This window comes from Lissotriton vulgaris, chromosome 1_1 (genome assembly GCF_964263255.1).
Source record: "Lissotriton vulgaris chromosome 1_1, aLisVul1.2, whole genome shotgun sequence".
Lineage (NCBI taxonomy): Eukaryota > Metazoa > Chordata > Amphibia > Caudata > Salamandridae > Lissotriton > Lissotriton vulgaris.
Genome location: NC_141685.1, coordinates 29,462,491 through 29,483,415, shown reverse-complemented (window position 1 = coordinate 29,483,415; position 20,925 = coordinate 29,462,491). Strand labels below are relative to the sequence as shown.

At 40.7% G+C, this 20,925-nt stretch overlaps 1 protein-coding gene across 2 annotated transcripts in view; it reads left to right on the top strand.

The window, feature by feature from the left end:
* LOC147737042 (uncharacterized) overlaps positions 1 to 20,925 on the top strand; it is a 448,671-nt gene that overhangs the window by 112,024 nt on the left and 315,722 nt on the right. The window contains exon 9 of one of the 2 annotated variants that reach the window (XR_015309291.1): positions 14,042 to 14,567. The exons of the other annotated variant lie outside the window; for it this stretch is intronic. The gene's annotated coding sequence lies outside the window, so the exon portion shown is untranslated. Of the gene's footprint in view, positions 1 to 14,041; positions 14,568 to 20,925 lie in introns of those variants that run through there. 2 annotated transcript variants of the gene reach the window in all.

The window sequence follows — 20,925 nt, the reverse complement described above, 5'->3', positions numbered from 1 at the left end:
TCCCGTTTGAGGCCTGCAAGGCCCGAAATAAGCATAACTCCATTAGAAATATACTAGCAACCTTACAAAAGGACGGATTAATACTAATACTAAGGAATCTATCCCTTAACATAAGTTTATAGGCCCTAAAATAAAGAAAAGGGTAGGGAATTACATTAAAGACCTTGTAAATAGAGCAGATCTGAGGTTCTAGTCCTCCTATTAGAATGATAGCTGCCTAAAGTCACCTTCACTCAAAAAGGGGCAGAAAACCCGGTCAGAACACTTCACCCTTGACTTTAGACAGCTAATCATTCGCTAAATGGAACCAACATCTGTCGAAGAATAATATGAAACAAAACTAACTGATCTATTTCTAGTACTACATCTACCGGTTTGAAGTAAAGAAGGAATACACTGAATACAACAGCAAATAGCAACTAAAATGCAAATAGTAAGCAGGATCCCCCCTAATATCTGTCATAAAGAATGTAAGTCTGGTAACCAATTAAAGAGCCAGTCAAACCAGCCCTGGTCAATGTGTTTTCTAACCTCTGTAGTTAAGTCGTGTAATTTGTCAATATGAGCCTGAATGGATCTAGTATAATCAGATAAATTGAAACAACAAAGGCCCTCAAAGTCAGAACAGTCCTGTCCATGTTTAAGTAAAAGATAATCTATTGCAGCACTGTTCTGCAAAATAGCTCTGCGTTCACCCTGGGCGTCCAATAGCATGTCAGATAGAATGTCTAGAAGTGTGATTGATGGATGTAACCATCCAACAGGCCATTTTTCCAATAGATTTAGCATTGTAGACTGCCAGAGCAGGGACGCCCAGAATAGAGAAAGCCAAACTAAGATATTCAGACTTAGAATATAAATGCAGTGTAGAATCACAGTTGTCTTTCAACATAACTGCATCACGGACAACACGGGAATTTGCATTAGGATGTGAAGAAAACATTAACAAGCTCAATCGTGTAATAGCACAGGGTCCTCCGGTAATGTTTGCAGGAATGTAAGGCCAAGATGTATTGCCACAAGAGAAAAGCCATCCAGAAGGTAATAGCATTGTACGATAGTGGCTAGGGGTAACTACAAGACTTTTACAAGTCATATTATTTTTAACTGAAATACATGACTTCGGTGATCTCCGGGAACATAAAGTCTTTTCATGATCTGTGAATGAAGTAGCACCTTTCAATTTTAAACGAACACATTCAGTTATGGCGCTTGGATCACAGGTAAGGAAGAAACATAAATCACCCGGCGTGATATTATATGTAGTTATTTGAGAATGAATCGGTGGTACTGGGTCTAACAGCACAGTACATAAAGGACAGTACTCATGGGTCGCAAAATCACCAAGAATAATATTAGGATGGGCCTTTGATATATTAAAAATATGGGCAAGGGTCTCTAGAGAACCCGAGACGGCAACCAAACAGGTTGCTAATATGTCAGTCACCGAACGCATCGGTGTTAAACAGAAATGTGGAGAATTTGTCACCCTTCGTGCCAGGGTAGTCCAAAAGTTAGTTGATGAATCCCACGCAGCGAAGGAACGCTGTACTCTGATTATTGAATCAACCAAAGTCTGGGGGTTCCCTCCTTTCCCGACGTAGCAAGCCAAAAGGAGTCCAACGCCGGCACATCCTGCAACAGCAGTCCAGAAAATGATCTGAAAAAAAATCAAATACAGGCATTATTCATTCTCGGAAGTAACATTTGTCAGCTGGGACAGCTTCCCAGCTATCTTTCCCTGGTCTCATGACAAGTACAGTGTTATCATGACCGGTTGCAATAATTTCAGCTTGTTCAGGGGACTTTTAGGCGATGGCACCCACACTCTCGCTCCTGGATTATCAGTGGAGCCAAAACCTTTTTGTCCTCGAACAGTTAACAATGTCGGGGCAGTGCCTTTCTGAATCTCACCACTGAAAACAGGCATGATTAGCAATTGAGCAATTCGGTCAGTCTTTTGAATTGGTAAATCAACCTTACTGCTATTTAGCAGCAGCACCTTAATCTCTCCCTGATAATCACTGTCAATGACTCCTCCAAGCACTTGAATGCCTTTTAAGGCCAGGCCCGATCTAGGGGCAATTAGTCCAAAATTTCCAGTTGGTATACAGACACCAATGCCAGTCTCAATGATAACTCGATCTCTGCCTTTTACAGTAATGTCGTTCATGGCATGCAGGTCCAAGCTTGCGGAACCTGGGGTTGCTCTGCATGGAGCCAGGGCTCCAGGGGAAATCTCCCAATACATTACAGTATTATTAACTGTGTTCGGTTTAGCATCAACAGCTGGAAGAAATAAACGCATTAATGGAGATTCAGCATTTAAAAAGGGACGATTATTCAAAATCAACAGTGCCTGAAACAAATATTCTCTCCAATTCTTATATTAATTTACGCAATTGATCTTTTAGCAAACCATTTATTCTCTCTATAAGGCCTGCTGCCTGTGGGTAGTACGGTATATGAAACACCCATTTAATGTTGTTCTCCACAGAAAATTCCTGCACCAATCTCCCCTTGAAGTGTGATGCGTTGTCAGATTGAATCTGAAATGGAACACCATAATACAGCATAATCAATTCCAATGTTTTAATGGTGTTTACTTGGGTAGCTCGTTTACAGGGAAAGGCCACCAAAAGACCACTGTATGTGTCCACGATGGTGCAAATATATTGGCAATTTTTACTCATAGGGAGTGGACCAATATAATCAATCTGCCAAATTTGAGCGGGTAATTTTCCTCGGTGTGAATGTCCTTTAACAATTTGGGGTACTTTTCGCTGTCTAGAATGTTGACAGATAGGACAATGCAGTATAGTATCTTTAATCAAATTTAAAGGAATGTAAATTCCTCGATCAACAGCCCACCTGCTAGTGGCTCTCTCTCCAAAATGTCCTGCTTTCTGGTGTGCCCATTTCGCCAATCCCGCCGAATCAGAATCCTGCATATCCACCACTGCCTCAGCAATTTTCGATTTCTCATCTGCAATGTTGTGAAAGAATTTGTCAAGGGAGTCTATCGATGTATGGGCATCCACATGAAAGATTGTAACAGTACTTTGCGGAAGCAGCTCCCAAATTTCCTGCCATAACTCTTTACCCCAAAGTTCTTTAGAATGCAATTCCCAATTACGAGAATGCCATTTTGGTAACCAAACCGCCAGTCCATTCGCAGTGGACCAGGAATCAGTAAAAATGTGACACGTACCAGGTAATTTCTGCTTTAAAACTTGGTAAACGGCATACAATTCAGCAAATTGACTACTTTTTCCTTCACCAGTTGTACTCAGCAATTTTTGTGTGATAGGATTATAGGACACTGCCTTCCAATGCCTCTTCTCTCCTATGTACCTCGCTGAACCATCCGTAAACCACACATGGTTTCTGTCTTCCGCGGACAGATCATCAAATGGCTTACCCCACTTAACAGGGGATTCCTGTACTATAGGTACGGAGCGATCAATCCCAGTCTCATTTGATGGCGCCGGCGCCACTTGCTCATGTAAGGTCGCAGCACCTTTCGGTCCCACACGTGCCCGGTCCTGTATGTACCATTTCCACTTAATCACACTCGCCTCTTGAGCATGCCCAATTCGATGTGTTTTCGGCGAACTCAAAACCCATTGCATAATAGGAATTTCAGGTCTCAATACCACATCATGTCCCAAAGTCAATTGCTCGGTATCCACCAGAGCCCAATAACATGCAAGCAACTGTTTCTCAAAAGGTGTATAACGCTCACCAGCATCGGGTAACTTTTTAGTCCAGAAACCTAGCGGTACTTTATTTCTGCCTTGTTTTTGCCACAAACTCCAATTTGCATAAGGAGCTTGCACAGACACATTCAGATCCACATCACCATCACGCACGGGCCACAAATCCAAAGCATACTGAATTGCTTCTTTCACCAAATCAAACGCATCTTGTTGCGGTTTACTCCATTCAAAAGCATTCTTTTTACGAGTGACTCTGTATAAAGGGGCTAATATCTGACTCAAATGTGGGATGTTTTGACGCCAAAAACCAAATAAACCAATACATTTCTGGGCTTCTCTTCGGTTCCGAGGAACCGCAAAATCAAGAATTTTCTGCTTCACCTGTGGAATCCCTTCTCTGTTACCTTTATGCCAATTGATGCCTAAAAATTTCACACTTTGTGACGGACCTTGCAACTTGTCGGGATTGATTTCCCAACCTTTTTCACGTAAATGATTGATAACCTGATCTAATTGAGTCTGAACTTGATCCTGTGTCTCACCTTGAATCAAAATGTCGTCAATATAATGACAAATCTGTATTTGTGGGTTTATGGGTATTTCAGACAAATGTTCCGCCACTAGCCGGTGCCAGATCGTAGGACTGTGTACATAGTCTTGGGGAAGACTTCTAAACGTCATTTGACGTCCATTCCACGTAAAACTGAATTGTTCCTGACACTTAGGGGCAATTGGGATTGAAAAGAAAGCATTAGCAATATCAATAGATGCATACCACATTCCTGGATGCTTCTGAATTCTTTCAAGTAAAGTAATCATGTCTGGTACTGCAACAGTCAAAGGGGGTTTATTCAATTCGCGGTAATCAACAGTCATACGCCAAGAATGATCACTTTTACGCACAGGCCAAACGGGATTATTCCAAGCAGAAGTAACCGGAGTTATAACTTCTGTATTCACTAGATCCTGGATTGTAGAACTAATCTCTTTGTGACCACCTGGAATACGATACTGTTTTTGGGAAATGACTTTTGTAGCCTGGGGAATTTTTATAGGAGGCATTCTCAAACGACCAACTCGTACAGGTCTGGATGATATATAACCTCTACTTCCAGATTGATAAACAACCATCATCTAGATACAATGTCATACCTTTTAGGATATCAATTCCGATTATGTATTCCAAAAGTGGCACAACTAAAACAGAATATTCTTTTCGAGGAATTCTACCTATTTTCATTTCAACATTTGTTTGCACTGCGGGGGTTTCCTTTCCACCTAAACCAGTAATTGTGAAAAATTTCCTTTAAATGTCTTTGATTTTCCATGAATTAGAGTGGCCTCCGCTCCTATATCTACCAATGCTCGGGCCCTTTGTATATTACGATGTCTCCAAACAATTTCAATATCTACATAGGGTCTATTGTCTTTGTGAGCCCAACTGTGTACTGGAGCTTGACCTATGTCCTAGTCATTTTTATTGCGTTCTGACAACCAAGACAAATCAGGGTAAATGCTCTCAAATTTTTTGGACAATATAATTTCCTGTTCATATCCATCCCCATTACGTAATGGATTTTTGTTATCTGCATGGTATTGTGAGTTTCGTTCAGAAAATCTGTGTCGATCCTCCCTTCTCCTCATCTCGGGGGACTGATCCCTTTCATCTCTGTATCTGCTTTCAACACGGTCATCTCTCCCCCTTTCTCTTTCCCCCTCTCTCCCCCTCTCTCTTTCACGCCGAGGGGACACATCTCGCTCATTCCGCCGTCCATCACGCCGATCTGAATCATCACAACGTTGATCATCCCCACTGTCATCAGAATATTCACGATCACATTCATTCTTCCGCACACGTCGAGCACCCTCCTTCCGATCCAAACCACGCTTGCGAAACATCTCCCACAAGCGATTATTAGGTTCACCATCAATGTCTTCTCTCTTCACGCCATCATCACCCTTGACTTTAGACAGCTAATCATTCGCTAAATGGAACTAACATCTGTCGAAGAATAATATGAAACAAAACTAACTGATCTATTTCTAGTACTACATCTACAGGTTTGAAGTAAAGAAGGAGTACACTGAATAAAACAGAAAATAGCAACTAAAATGCAAATAGTAAGCAGGATCCCCCCCTAATATCTGTCGTAAAGAATGTAAGCCTGGTAACCAATTAAAGAGCCAGTCAAACCAGCCCTGGTCAATATGTTTTCTAACCTCTGTAGTTAAGTCGTGTAATTTGTCAATATGAGCCTGAATGGATCTAGTATAATCAGATAAATTGAAACAACAAAGGCCCTCAAAGTCAGAACAGTCCTGTCCATGTTTAAGTAAAAGATAATCTATTGCAGCACTGTTCTGCAAAATAGCTCTGCGTTCACCCTGGGCGTCCAATAGCATGTCAGATAGAATCGTAGAAGTGTGATTGATGGATTTAACCATCCAACAGGCCATTTTTCCAATAGATTTAGCATTGTAGACTGCTAGGGCAGGGACGCCCAGAATAGAGAAAGCCAAACTAAGATATTCAGACTTAGAATATAAATGTAGTGTAGAATCACGATTGTCTTTCAACATAACTGCATCACGGACAACACAGGAATTTGCATTAGGATGTGAAGAAAACATTAACAAGCTCAATCGTGTAATAGCACAGGGTCCTCCGGTAATGTTTGCAGGAATGTAAGGCCACAATGTATTGCCACAAGAGAAAAGCCATCCAGAAGGTAATAGCATTGTACGATAATGACATGGGGTAACTACAAGACTTTTACAAGTCATATTATTTTTAACTGAAATACATGACTTCGGTGATCTCCGGGAACATAAAGTCTTTTCATGATCTGTGAATGAAGTAGCACCTTTCAGTTTTAAACGAACACATTCAGTTGTGGCGCTTGGATCACAGGTAAGGAAGAAACACAAATCACCCTGCGTGACATTATATGTAGTTATTTGAGAATGAATCTTTGGTACTGGGTCTAACAGCACAGTACATAAAGGACAGTACTCATGGGTCGCAAAATCACCAAGAATAATATTAGGACGGGCATTTGATATATTGAAAATATGGGCAAGGGTCTCCAGAGAAGCCGGGACGGCAACCAAACAGGTTGCTAATATGTCAGTCACCAAACGCATCGGTGTTAAACAGAAATGTGGAGAATTTGTCACCCTTCGTGCCAGGGTAGTCCAAAAGTTAGATGATGAATCCCACGCAGCAAAGGAACGCGGTACTCGGGTTATCGAATCAACCAAAGTCAGTGGGTTCCTTCCTCTCCCGACGTAACAAGCCAAAAGGAGTCCAACGCCGGCACATCCTGCAACAGCAGTCCAAAGAATGATCTGAAAGAAAATCAAATACAGGCATTATTCATTCCCGTAAGTAACATTTGTCAGCTGGGACAGCTTCCCAGCTATCTTTCCCTGGTCTCATGACAAGTACTGTGTTATCATGACCGGTTGCAATAATTTCAGCTTGTTCAGGGGACTTTTAGGCGATTGCACCCACACTCTCGCTCCTGGATTATCAGTGGAGCCAAAACCTTTTTGTCCTCGAACAGTTAACAAAGTCGGGGCAGTGCCTTTCTGAATCTCACCACTGAAAACAGGCATGATTAGCAATTGAGCAATTCGGTCAGTCTTTTGAATTGGTAAATCAACCGTACTGCTATTTAGCAGCAGCACCTTAATCTCTCCCTGATAATCACTGTCAATGACTCCTCCAAGCACTTGAATGCCTTTTAAGGCCAGCCTGATCTAGGGGCAATTAGTCCATAATTTCCAGTCGGTATACAGACACCAATGCCAGTCTCAATGATAACTCGATCTCTGCCTTTTACAGTAATGTCGTTCATGGCATGCAGGTCCAAGCCTGCGGAACCTGGGGTTGCTCTGCATGGAGCCAGAGCTCCAGGGGAAATCTCCCAATACATTACAGTATTATTAACTGTGTTCAGTTTAGCATCAACAGCTGGAGGAAATAAACGCATTAATGGAGATTCAGCATTTAAAAAGGGACGAATATTCAAAATCAACAGTGCCTGAAACAAATATTCTCTCCAATTCTTATATTTATTATCAGTTAATTTACGCAATTGATCTTTTAGCAAACCATTCATTCTCTCTATAAGGCCTGCTGCCTGTGGGTAGTACGGTATATGAAACACCCATTCAATGTTGTTCTCCACACAAAATTCCTGCACCAATCTTCCCTTGAAGTGTGATGCGTTGTCAGATTGAATCTGAAATGGAACACCATAATACAGCATAATCAATTCCAATGTTTTAATAGTGTTTACTTGGGTAGCTCGTTTACAGGGAAAGGCCACCAAAAGACCACTGTATGTGTCAACGATGGTGCAAATATATTGGCAATTTTTCCTCATAGGGAGTGGACCCATATAATCAATCTGCCAAATTTGAGCGGGTAATTTTCCTCGGTGTAAATGTCCTTTAACAATTTGGGTTACTTTTCGCTGTCTAGAATGTTGACAGATAGGACAATGCAGTATAGTATCTTTAATCAAATATAAAGGAATATAAATTCCTCGATCAGCAGCCCACCTGCTAGTGGCTCTCTCTCCAAAATGTCCTGCTTTCTGGTGGGCCCATTTTGCCAATCCCGCCAAATCAGAATCCTGCATATCCACCACTGCCTCAGCAATTTTCGATTTCTCATCTGCAATGTTGTGAAAGAATTTGTCAAGGGAGTCTATCGATGTATGAGCATCCACATGAAAGATTGTAACAGTACTTTGCGGAAGCAGCTTCCAAATTTCCTGCCATAACTCTTTACCCCAAAGTTCTTTAGAATGCAATTCCCAATTACGAGAATGCCATGTTGGTAACCAAACCGCCAGTCCATTAGCAGTGGACCAGGAATCAGTAAAAAGGTGACACGTACCAGGTAATTCCTGCTTTAAAACTTGGTAAACAGCATACAATTCAGCAAATTGACTACTTTTTCCTTCACCGGTTGTACTCAGCAATTTTTGTGTGATAGGATTATAGGACACTGCCTTCCAATGCCTCTTCTCTCCTATGTACCTCGCTGAACCATCCGTAAACCACACATGGTTTCTGTCCTCCGCGGACAGATCATCAAATGGCTTACCCCACTTAACAGGGGATTCCTGTACTATAGGTACGGAGCGATCAATCCCAGTCTCATTTGATGGAGCCTGCGCCACTTGCTCATGTAACGTCGCAACACCTTCCGGTCCCACACGTGCCCGGTCCTGTATGTACCATTTCCACTTAATCACACTCGCCTCTTGAGCATGCCCAATTCGATGAGTTTCCAGCGAACTCAAACCCCATTGCATAATAGGAATTTCAGGTCTCAATACCACATCATGTCCCAAAGTCAATTGCTCAGTATCCACCAGAGCCCAATAACATGCAAGTAACTGTTTCTCAAAAGGTGTATAACGCTCACCAGCATCGGGTAACTTTTTAGTCCAGAAACCTAGCGGTACTTTATATCTGCCTTGTTTTTGCCACAAACTCCAATTTGCATAAGGACCTTGCACAGACACATTCAGATCCACATCACCATGACGCACGGGCCACAAATCCAAAGCATACTGAATTGCTTCTTTCGCCAAATCAAACGCATCTTGCTGCGGTTTACTCCATTCAAACGCATTCTTTTTACGAGTGACTCTGTATAAAGGGGCTAATATCTGACTCAAATGTGGGATGTGTTGACGCCAAAAACCAAATAAACCAATACATTTCTGGGCTTCTCTTCGGTTCCGAGGAACCGCAAAATCAAGAATTTTCTGCTTCACCTGTGGAATCACTTCTCTGTTACCTTTATGCCAATTGATGCCTAAAAATTTCACACTTTGTGACGGACCTTGCAACTTGTCGGGATTGATTTCCCAACCTTTTTCACGTAAATGATTGATAACCTGATCTAACTGAGTCTGAACTTGATCCTGTGTCTCACCTTGAATCAAAATGTCGTCAATATAATGACAATTCTGTATTTGTGGGTTTATGGGTATTTCAGACAAATGTTCCGCCACCAGCCGGTGACAGATCGTAGGACTATGTACATAGCCTTGGGGAAGACTTCTAAACGTCATTTGACGTCCATTCCACGTAAAACTGAATTGTTCCTGACACTTAGGGGCAATTGGGATTGAAAAGAAAGCATTAGCAATATCAATAGACGCATACCACATTCCTGGATGCTTCTGAATTCTTTCAATTAAAGTAATCATGTCTGGTACTGCAACAGTCAAAGTGGGTGTATGTTTATTCAATTCGCGGTAATCAACAGTCATACGCCAAGAATTATCACTTTTACGCACAGGCCAAACGGGATTATTCCAAGCAGAAGTAACCGGAGTTATAACTCCTGCATTCACTAGATCCTGGATTGTAGAACTAATCTCTTCGTGACCACCTGGAATACGATACTGTTTTTGGGAAACGACTTTTGTAGCCTGGGGAATTTTTATTGGAGGCATTCTCAAACGACCAACTCGTACAGGTCTGGATGATATATAACCTCTACTTCCAAATTGATAACAACCATCATCTAAATGCAATGTCATACCTTTTAGGATATCGATTCCAATTATGTATTCCAAAAGTGGCACAACTAAAACAGAATATTCTTTTCGAGGAATTCTACCTATTTTCATTTCATTTCAACATTTGTTTGCACTGCGGGGGTTTCCTTTCCACCTAAACCAGTAATTGTGAAAAATTGTCCTTTAAATGTCTTTGATTTTCCATGAATTAGAGTGGCCTCCGCTCCTATATCTACCAATGCTCGGGCCCTTTGTATATTACGATGTCTCCAAACAATTGTCTGTACGGACCAGACGAGACGTGCTTTGATTTTGCTACGCCCGAGTGCAAGGTGATGCAGGATTAATAACTGCTCCATTTATCATCGACTCCTGTCTATATTTGTTCAAGTTGGATATCTTGATACTACAATTTCATACATACCGGATTTTTCTGCTTCTATTGTATTTACTTGAATATCGATGAGGAACAACCCGTCGCCAGCCTGAATTATCAAGTACAGTTTCCCACTCAATAGCGAATAGAATCGATAAGTCATTTTTGACGAACAGTTATCTACGGGATGCAGTCATTCCTGTTAAACAGATAACAATCTCTTTACAGACCATAAATTAATAACAGTCCTGAGGATGGTTTCAGCAAACTAACGTCAGAGAAACCGAAACGTCGACTTTACACCTTATCCCTTTCTTTTGTTTGGTTCAATGTGATTTGGGATAGGTGTCTTTTTTAGGTTCTGTTGTGTCACTCTGTAATTTACTTATATGTGTACCTACAGCCCTAATTTTATTTACTTATTGATCTGTATATGTAGCTGATTTCTTTGATTGAGCTATTTGATAAAGTTATATTTTTCGTATACACCTTGTGTCCTTGTTTTCATGTTTACATGTTATATGTTGATGCATTGCTCGTGCTGAATTATAAAATTGTTGATGGATTCATTTTAAGGATAAGTGACTGATCCTTTTTGGAAATAATTTCAATTAAACAAAATATAGTTTAAACAAATTCCCTTGAAGGCAAATTTACCCTTTCAACGAGATCTATTTGGACCTCCTTTTTGTTGGACTGATATGTTAAAGCTTCCAGAGTTAATTGCTAGGTTTTGAAGAATAAATCCCAAATTGCTCCCGCGTTCCCACTTCTTGGTACCTGAGTACCTGGGCTATGGTGTTGCCCATTTATGAATGATAGGTCCTTATACTTCTCTTTTTGTGGTCCTTGAAAATCATGTCCCTCGTCACAAGAATGAATGAATTGTGGACTACTATTCAAAACGTCTTTATGATACGGAGTACTCCAACGCTGCAGAGTTTCTGGGTTGCTGTTGTATTCGTCCTTATTAATTTAAGATCCGTTATTTTGATTATATTTCAGCTGGTCCTGTTTTTAACTGAATTTATTTTAGACAGAGTAAGATCTGATTTCAGTGGGGTATTGGCTTCCCTTAGGATTTTCACTCCACCATTTAGTTCATTTGGAGCTTCTTGCTCTGGTTGATTTATTTGGCCCAATTAGATGGTTCCCCTATACCGTTAGCTTTTCAGAATTTTACTTGCACTCCTATTGGCTCCGGTTTTATAGTTGGTAGTAATTGCTGAGTATCTCCCATTGTTAGATTTGTGCATTTTGCGTGGAATAGTTAACATCTCTAGGTCCGTTATTTGACCCCAGTGGTTGACTTGGTCCTTAGTTGAATTTGACATTCGTTCGACTTCATCTTCAGACTAAGGGTGGCCTGGTTCACTTACTCCTTGCTTAGGGGATATAATATTTGTTCCACTCAGTGGTTTAATTGGAGTTTGAAGAACACATGGATTAGTTAGCAATGTTAGCATAGCACCAGTTGGGTCTTTCATAAAATCAAACTTTGATGGTGACTTTCCCAGTTTCCCAAATGTATGGACCTTAGATGATTTAAAGGACTGTATGTCACCTGTCTGTTTTATTTTAAACGTATCTAGTATTAGTGTTTGTTGTATTTTTCTTTTACTTTTGATAGGAGGGAAAGGTGGCCGCTCCTTTCCTGACCTCATAATACACCCTCTAAGGTGAAGAAGTCTTGCTTCTTTCAGAGAATCAAACGGGCCAGTGACAAGACCAAAGTGTGCTTTGATAGGACAAAAACATCTCCAAACACCTCCAAGGGAAAACACCCCCAAGACACACCTCAGTACAGAATCTGCCGGTCCTGCTGGTTACTTATTGATTTAATTAATCAGTTGATTAATAGCCTGGCTCCGGGTAGGGCAGTAGTCTAGGCATGATGAGTAATTCAGAGGTCGAGGGGTGCTTCAACAGTGTCAAAGTCTATTGTCAATTTCCACTTTGCATAATTTCTCAGATTTTGTTTTACAGACTTATTACAGACTCCAATGGCTCAGCGACTTACGGACTGAGCAACCCTAACTACTCATCACACGCCACACACCTCTTGCCACTTGTCACTCGCCACTCACTCTTCATTGCTTGTTTGTTGCTATTTATCGCTATCAAGAGTACAAGGGAGAATGCTGGCAATCGTTCAGGAGCAAGAGCGGGATCCAGAGCCAGTCCCACTACTGACAGCAGATGTAGGCACTCTACTCCTCTGCTCAGCTCTGCTCAATGCTTAGTAAATACGTAAAATCAGGTGGCAGGCCAAGGCTCCTCTGTGCCCTCTGTGCCCTCTGTGCCCTCTGTGCTCCTCTGTGCCTCTGTGCCCTGCAGCAGCCGCCGCACCAGCAGCACCGCAGGCCAAGGCTCCTTTGACCCCTGCAGCGGCCGCCACACGAGTAGCACCAGCAGCGCCAAAGCACCGCGGTGCCAGCAGCGGCCGTTCCTGCCCCCACAGCAGATCCATCAAACTTAAAGCGCCCGTATAACAGGACGCAGGAGAAACCTTCGGGAGCGGGAACCGGTCACAAAACAAACCCGGGCAGTCGTCCCAGCCTCCGCTCCTCTTGCTCGTTAACCCCTCCTCGGCTCGGCCCCTCGGCTCTACTCAATACACTCTGAACTCAACGCTGAATCATAGGCCGACAATGACCATGAACACCAACAGAGGAAAGAATTGTTTTTCCCCGAGTTAGTAAAAAAAACAACATAATCTTGGCTGCGTCTGCTGCACCCAGAGTCTTATGCGGCTTTTCAGTCTAATTTTTCTGTCTGGAAAAAAATGGTGCCCTAATTTTCTGCACTCAGTAAATCCAGGTGCAGAAACACCTAACCACTGATAATCAGGTGGAATAAAATGAGAAACATGAAAGTACGCCTTAATTTCATTGCCCTTGATTCATACTCTGGACCATAGTTGAGGGATTGGCCTAGGCATAGTCCTCGCAGCACACAATATATTTGCTTGAGGCTGAGGCCAAAACTCAAAAGTCAGGATACCAGATACAAGTAGGTGGTAACTCAGGGCAGGGGAAAACGCCTGTTGTCCGTCCGTGGAGGAGTCCTTCCCATCCCAGAAATCTGCATTACAAATTAATTAATAGTGTATATTTTTTTAATATCAGTTTGGTGCCAGTCCATATGACTTTAATATCTGCATTTAGGATTCTATGTTACAACTCCATAGGGTACATGTATCCTTTGTGAGCTTAATAAAATGCTGAAAATTCTACAAATCCTCATTCCTACATTCAAGTACTCTCATGCTACCATTCTACACTCTGCACTGTCTGAAAAACAGCTCAACATCTTCAAAATTCTGCATTGATTTGGCTTGTAAATTATATATTTGGAAATGTACATGTATTATCTATTTAATTTTATTACTATAGGTGATTGAAATTACGGACGAAGAAAGCAGGATTTAGCACTAAGCAACTGAATGTCAGTGCCATAAGAAGGATTATTTTGAAAAACTGGAGGACATCCAGCATTCTGTTTAAACAATTTCCAAAAATCTAAGTGTGGCCAGGAAAGTACTATACCTGTAATTGAAGTATCTAATTTTGCATTTCATTAACCCAGAGCAAAGCCATATCTGTGCACCCAGCATTAGAAATAATGTAGAAAGACCACTTCAGCATCCTCATCTGAAATATTATCAGAAAGACAAATTGCGTCAGCATGACAGAATAACGTTAATCTGAAGCATCATGTAATTCTAGAGAGGAAGCAAACACTGCATAAAAGAAAGTTACAACAAAAGGTTTCTTCTGGATACCATCAAAGAAAAGACACTGAAAGAAGACTTTGAAGCTTACACGTTAACAACCAACAGATTGGAAAATCAACTTTGTTCAACAACTGTTTTTAACCAGTTACGCAAGTTTAAGACTATCTGCCTCGGGATTTAACACCTCGACCCACTCTGCTCACTCTTGCGAAAACCTTAAAAATTCACCATTTTATTGTGTTCATGACCATCTCAGATTGTTTCCTTTTTATTGTGTACTGTTCTGTAATTCTATGTAAATCGCCTCAACATTATCTGTTGTGCAGGAGTGATATGTAAAATTGTTAAATATAAAAATGGATTAAAGGAGCACCATTGCGTTATAGCTAATGTAAATAAATCCTCGTCTTCAGAACTACAAACCTTAACCTTTCACCAAACCTAGAAAGGGTAAAAGGAACTGATGTTCTGCGACTAATGATCCACAATAGTACTCTGCACGTTCTAACGCCCTCAGTTAATGCCATTACTTCAGTGCAAAAAGGTACTTATCAGTTTAATCATTAAATATCAGACTAACACCTTATTACTGCATTGCTAAGAACCTATTCAAATAGATTTGAGAAAAACTTCAGTCACAAAGTAAGTTGCTGCCTGAGATGCTATTACCTAAAGACTATTATCTGCTAGAAACATTTCAACAGGTGTTACAGGGCTGCTTCAGATATATTTTGCTCAATTCAAGTGTTAAGAAGATTACACACAATTTCTTTTAGAGATAAATGCTGAACATTATCTAAACAAGCCCAACTCTAAAATCAGGTTCACTCTTACCGTGGCATATAAGCAAGAGAAAACACCTTATAAAAACACGGACTGTGAGAACAAATTCATTGTTCAAACCCGCCTCAATCGAGGCAAAATAAACAAAGTTGGGGAAAAAAGTTACTTGGGGAAAAAAAGATACAGCCATAAATCTTACCTCACAGAATTTGACAGAATGCACACTGGGGGAAACCACTTTCAGTGCTCTGAATGCCAAAAAAGTTTCAGCCGTAAATATAAACTCACTGAACATATGAGAATCCACTCTGGAGAAAAACCTTATCAGTGCTCTGATTGCCAAAAAAGTTTCAGCCGTAAATCTAAACTCACTGAACATATGAGAATCCACTCTGGGGAAAAACCTTATCAGTGCTCTGAATGCCATAAAAGTTTTTTTAACAAAAGCGCACTCACTCGGCATACACAAAGAACCCACACTGGGGAAAAACCTTTTCAGTGCACTGATTGCCAAAAATGTTTCATTGACAAAAACAGTCTCACTCAGCATAGAAGAACCCACACTGGGGATACACCTTATCAGTGCACTGATTGCCAAAAATGTTTCATTTACAAAAACAGTCTCACTCAGCATAGAAGAACCCACACTGGGGATAAACCTTTTCAGTGCTCTGAATGCCAGAAATGTTTCAGTTTCAAAAGCAGACTCATTGAACATACAAGAATTCACTCTGGGGAAAACCCTTATCAGTGCTCTGAATGCCCAAATCGTTTCCACCGTAAATCACTTCTAACTACACATATGAGATTCCACACTGGGGAAAAACGTTATCAGTGCACTGAATGCCACAAATGTTTCAGTGTAAGAAGCTGGCTCACTCGACATACAAGAACTCATACTGGGGAAAAACCTTATCAGTGCTCTGAATGCGAGAAATGTTTCAGTGAAAAAATCCATCTCACGAAGCATATAAGAACCCACACTGGGGAAAAACCTTATCAGTGCTCTGAATGCCACAAATGTTTCAGTCAAAAAATCAATCTTTCTCAACATACAATTACCCACACTGGGGAAAAACCTTATCAGTGCTCTGAATGCCACAAATGTTTCAGTGAAAGACGCTGGCTCACTCGGCATACAAGAACCCATACTGGGAAAAAACCTTATCAGTGCTCTGAATGCCAGAAATGTTTCAGTGAAAAAATCTATCTCACGCAGCATATAAGAACCCACACTGGGGAAAAACCTTATCAGTGCTCTGAATGCCAGAAATGTTTCAGTGTTAAAAGACATCTCACACTGCATAAAATTAACCACACTGGGGAAAAACCTTATCAGTGCTCTGAATGCCCAAAAGATTTCAAACTTAAATCACTTTTAACTGCTCATGTGAGATTCCACACTGGGGAAATACCTTATCAGTGCTCTGAATGCCAGAGATGTTTCAGTGACAAAATGAGACTCACTAAACATACAAGGACCCACTCTTGGGTAAAACGTTATCGGTGCACTGAATGCGACAAATGTTTCAGTGAAAAAAGCAGTCTCAATCAGCATATAAGAACCCACACTGGGGAAAAACCTTATCAGTGCTCTGAATGCCACAAATGTTTCAGTCAAAAAATCAATCTTGCTCACCATATAAGAACCCACACTGGGGAAAAACCTTATAAGTGCTCTGAATGCCAGAAATCTTTCAATAACAAAAGGTATCTCACTCATCATATAAGAATCCACACTGGGGAAAAACCTTATCGGTGCTCTGAATGCCAGAAATCTTTCATTACCAAAAAGTATCTCACTTATCATATAAGAACCCACACTGGGGAAAAACCTTATCAGTGCTCTGAATGCCAGAAATGTTTCAGTGTAAAAAGCAGTCACACTAAGCATATAAGAATCCACACTGGGGAAAAACCTTATCAGTGCTCCGAATGCCAAAAATGTTTCAGCTATAAATATCATCTCACTGAACATGTGAGAATCCACACTGGAGAAAAAATGTTATCAGTGCTCTAAATGTCAGAAAAGATTCAGAGGTAGTGATGGTTACAAGCGCCATAAGAAAACACACCATCAAAATAATGCAGTTCTCCGAATGCCTGCCAGAAAAGCATCAATTTTAAACTCAATCTCACTCTACATGAGCAGACGCACACAGGGAAAAACATTACCAACGCTGTGAATGCCAGAAATTCCTATGTGATAGGCACAGCCTCACTAACCATAAGCGACTCCATACTGATGAAAACCTTATGAGTGCTAAGAATGCGAGAAAAGCTGCAGAGAAAAACGCTATCTCACCATGAGAAACTCCACACTGGAGAAAATCCTTATGCCATAAAAGGTTGAATCTGAAAGACAGTGTTATGCTTCATGAGAGATCCCACTCTGGGGAAAAACCTTATGAGTGCTCGAAATGCAAGCAAAGTTTTGGTTACAAATGACTTCTCACTTGACATGAGCGAACTCACACGGGGGAAAAAAGCCTTATGTGTGTTCTGAATGTCTACTTTTTTTTTATTTTTTATTTTATTTATTGAATTTTTCCCATTTAATCCCGTGGTAGACAGGTTAAACCATCAAAACATAAATCATACATAATGCATACGTAAGAAAGTTATAGAAACATGACAGAAAGAAAAGAAAAAAATAACCATAATTAATTTGAAACCCATTTTTCAAATGGTGCCCAGTTCTTAAAGGCAGTTAAACGTCTTTTCTTTCCTCTGAAAGCCTGAACTGAAGTCTCAAGTTCGTACCAGGCCAGCATCCTGGCCTTCCAATGACAAAAGTTAGGGGGTTCAGGATGTATCCAGAGTGATGTAACACAAAGTCTGACCATAGCCATGGCAATAAAAAGAAAAGCTTGCAAATGTATTGTTTTTTCCTGGGGCCATAGAATATTCATAGCCAGTAATTACCATTTCGGCTGAAATTTTGACTGAGGTTTGGGTAATCTGAGTAAGAAAGGTTTCAATTTGGTTGATGAAGAGAGATTACTCCGGACATTTGTAGAACATATGGACGGAATCTGCGGAGGGAAATTTGCATCTTGCACAAAACCACCCTTTGCCCTCACTAACAACCCCCCATCTAACAAGTTTTGCAGGTGTATAATAAAGATTGAACATAGCCATATAACTTTGTGAGCGAAGAGTACCTGAGACCAAGACAGACCTAGCTAATACCAATGGAAATTTTAAATTAATAGAAGGTACTCCAAATTTAGTCGTCCACTTATTGTTCTGGTCATCTAAATCATCAGGAAGTTGGGATAGAAAAGACTGATATAAACTGCCATTTTTTACTTTCTTTCTTATAGGTTCAATTATAACAATTTTTTTAAACATTGTTGGATTTTGAGGAAACTTATTATACAAAAAACTTCTCAATTGCAGGTATTTAAAAAAATGTTTGGACTGCAGAAGAAATTTCTCCTTCAAAAAACTAAAATAAGCTATTTGCCCTAGATCAGCTAAGTCACCAATCTCCTTCAAACCGAGAGCTGTCCAAATATTTGCCACCCCCTCTTGAAATATCATTGGAAGTAATCCAGAGGCATTTAATGGGGTATAATAGATAAGCTTAGAGATATGAAAGTGTCGACGACCTTTTGGCCAAACTGAAAATAATGCCCACAATACTTTACATTTATTTTTTTTTAAATAACTCGGTTCAAGGATACGAGTTAGTACACCTTTTGTGGAGTCTCCCAATGATATTGAATATATTGAAGGTGAAAGATGGACCGGAAGCTCAACAGCATCACCTAATAGAGGAACGGCAAAATGTTGGGCCATAGCTGCCCAATAATAATACATTAAATTTGGGACTGTCCACCCCCCACGATCCTGCGGAAGACAGGTCCACTTAGCTGCCCTCCTTGGTTTACGATATGACCATAGAAATCGTTGGCATATCCTTTCTGCTTTTTTTAAAATTAGAGGAGGGATTAATAATGCAATTGATCTGAAAATATATAAAAATTTAGGGAGGACAAACATTTTAAGAATATTAGATCGGCCGAATAACAAAAGTTGTAAGTGACCCAACCGCTCTAATTTATTATGAAGTGAATCAATAGATGGGGTGTAATTCAGATCCAGAATCTGATCTACATCAGGCGAAATTTGAATACCAAGGTATGTTGCCTCCGTAGCTGTGGGAACATGAGAAATGGGCATAGCCATAGATTGTAAAATTTGCATCTTTGCAATATTTAATTTATAGCCCAAAATTAAGCCAAATTGAGCTGCCAGAATCTCCAATGCAGGAAAGGATTGAGCGACATTATCAGTTAAGACTATAATATCATCGGCATATGCCAATGCCTTATATTCAATTCCATGAACAATAGCGGGAGTGATAGTCTGAGATTTTTCTATTAAACATAAAAAAGGATCAATGAATAAAGCAAAAAGAAGGGGAGAACAGGGGCAGCCTTATGTGTGTTCTGAATGTCAGATAAGATTTAGTCTTGAATAGAATGTCATTTCAAATGAGAGAATTCACACTGGAATAAAGCCTTATACAGGAGGGGAACGTCAGAAACGTTATACTCAGAAAGGAGATCTCACTAAACATGAGAAATGCATCCACACCAGGTGAGAAGTAAGGCGTATCTTGAGTTGCAGAAAAGCTTCCTACAACCTGACTTTACATGAGAGAGCACATAATGTAGTTGCAATAGGATTCATCAAGAAACTATTGCAGGATAACTTAGGCTGCCCACATGCAACCTCCAAAGAAGGCTCATGCCTGGAAATATTTTTAATTGCAACAGAATCCACAATTTGAGTATCTGAAAGTTACAAAACTCTCAAGGTCTTTACTTTACACAGAGTGTTAGTGCTTGCAAAAATCAAATAATTGCCACCAAAATCACAATAATAATGTCTTAAATGTTACTCCACCCAAAAGGTTTCTACTCACCCTTGTTTCTTAACATATGACTGATATCTATATTTTCATGATAAGATTAAGCATATGCGGAGTTCCTCAATGAGAAACTCCGGACAGTGACAAACAAACTCTGGCGGTCTACTTGGAGTTCCGCAGGAAGCAGAGTGCGTAAGAGTCATGCCGTTCGTGGTGATTTTGATCTCCTGGTGTTTGTCCCGCCCTGTAAAAATAATTGCGAATGGCACCATGTTCAGCGAAAGAGGGTGCAGTTGCTTCTACTCGAGCTGCAGCTTTGTCAATTCGAAGGAAGTTTTCTCAATGCGGGTGGTTGTGACCGGCCACGACCACTTCCATTGAGAAATCCAACGACCCGCTTTGAGAAATCTTGCCAGGAGGTTGATATTGCTCGCCAACTAGACCATGACGAGCGCGAGCATGAAAAATCTCATTAGGAGGTGGATTTTCCCCGCTCCGGCTCATGACGTTGAAGAGCGCGAGCATAGAAAAAGACCTCGCTACGCTCCATGGAGTACGGAAAACTCAGCAAACAGAGTTCACCACCTAGAATGAGATAATATACGACAGCAGGAAAACATAACAAACCAGTTACTTGCCTTCAATAACGTTCTTTCTGGTGGATACTCCTTTACCTGCATATTCCTCACCGTGTGAATATTTCCAACACGCCAGACTGGATCCTCAAACTTTAAAGCAGTCCTGCTGCACGCAGTAGGAACATCATGCAGCTCAGTGTTGACGTCATTCTGCTCCAGAAGTGACAAGCGTAGACGCATAGAAGCACTTCCCATGCGCACTGTGAACAACTACAGAGGTCTATGAGATCATTATCTCAC